Here is a 2,044-nt window from a genome sequence, read left to right as displayed (position 1 = left end):
ACTTACACATGCATGGCTTAATCTTTGAGACAAGCATATGACTACTGGCAGGATCAACCAGGTAGCACCCCTCGATCGACATCAGCACGGATGAGCCCTCCCCTTTGCATGAGATGGTCAGCCCGTACTAGATAGTCGTTCACGCTTAGCGTACAACGCTTGATTTGGGCATGCAACGTGTCCACGTCCATCCCCAAAACAGCATTCTGCATCCCTAGGCACCACTATGGACTATCATCCACAACCCAACAATGCTTTTGGCCCTTGAAAGGTGGAATGACAACCATAGCATCAAAGTCCAGCCGACAACTCTAGTGGGACGTAGGCAGGAATTCTCAAACGTAAGGGACAGCACTGCCTTCAATAGGCATCCAACACAGGAGACCGCAACTCGCCCAAGGCACTATGCACTCTTGGAGCAAGAACTGAAGAGGTATGCCGACATGCGGTTCGATGCACAAGCAAGGAGCCCGCAAGCCAAACAAACCAACTACCACTCACACGCCTAGCGTACCGCTTTGCCGGGATCTTCCCCACCAACAGCCATACGAATACATCGTACCCGAATGAATGAGCAAGGAAATCCAAGCAAGCACCGTTTAGCGTGAAACGAATATAGGGACAGCATACCGCACCATGCCCCAGCCGGTCTTGCCACACGAGGAAGCAATAGGGCTCACGGGGCGCAACATCTCAACTTAACCGCCTGAGCTTGGCCAATGCAAGCCATGGAACCGAGGTTCTCCACCGAGCATCCGAAAGGGACAAAGATGCCAAGTCCAACTGAAAAGGCACTACTAAGTCACGCCCCAAACACCCGTCATGCCATCGAAGAAGCAATCAAGGATCACGAGACGCAACGTTTTGCACTTTCTCAAGGGCTCAGCAACCTTTCCTTAGGCCTCAAGCGTATCTCAACCGAAGGGACCAGCAACCGAAGGGACCATCGACACGAATCAGCCCGCGTACTAAGTCACGTCCTTACGTGGCCCGCAACCTTTCCTTAGGCCTCAAGCGTATCTCAACCGAAGGGACCATTGACACGAATCAGCCCGCGTACTAAGTCACGTCCTTACGTGGCCCGCAACCTTTCCTTAGGCCTCAAGCGTATCTCAACCGAAGGGACCATCGACACGAATCAGCCCGCGTACTAAGTCACGTCCTTACGTGGCCCGCAACCTTTCCTTAGGCCTCAAGCGTATCTCAACCGAAGGGACCAGCAACCGAAGGGACCATTGACACGAATCAGCCCGCGTACTAAGTCACGTCCTTCCGTGGCCCGCAACCTTTCCTTAGGCCTCAAGCGTATCTCAACCGAAGGGACCGGCAACCGAAGGGACCATTGACACGAATCAGCCCGCGTACTAAGTCACGTCCTTCCGTGGCCCGTAACCTTTCCTTAGGCATCAAGCGTATCTCAACCGAAGGGACCAGCAACCGAAGGGGAAACACATTCCCACACCAACACGAATCAGCCCGCGTACTGAACCACGTCAAGAAAACCCGTCGTGCCGCCTGAGCGGGTAGTCGGGGATCACAAGACGCAGCATTTCCTTAGGCCTCAAGCATACCGTCAACCGTCAACCGTCAACCGAAAGGGGCATTGGGAGCAACCGAAGGGACGTTCCCCCAGACGAATCACCGTAGGCCAAGCTGACTAGGAAGGGCCCACTCATCGTCTGGTAGGGCCGACCAGCCACCGGAAAAAACCGATCGCCGGCGATGGCCCACGGGATGGCATTCAACGTGATGGAGGGTAGTCACCCCTCACACGCATAACGCCCATGCCTGGGCGAGGGGGTGCTGGCCATGCCAGCCCAAGGCTCCCAAACTCTTTCCCCCTATAATAGATAAAGAGATTTTTCCCTTGTGACCCTAGGGGACACCCAAATGCAAGTTAAGTTATACTAGTTTTTCCATGGACCAAAACTCACCTTTATTTGTAACATAATGTCATTTTTATGACTTGTATTGTTGGAACATATATTAAAGAAATTTTAGAAGCTGAAATTTTGAAAAAAAAAAACTTGTAAGTATTTTATTT

This window comes from Amaranthus tricolor, chromosome 8, assembly GCF_026212465.1.
Source record: "Amaranthus tricolor cultivar Red isolate AtriRed21 chromosome 8, ASM2621246v1, whole genome shotgun sequence".
Lineage (NCBI taxonomy): Eukaryota > Viridiplantae > Streptophyta > Magnoliopsida > Caryophyllales > Amaranthaceae > Amaranthus > Amaranthus tricolor.
Note: the sequence above shows the minus strand (reverse complement) of the source record.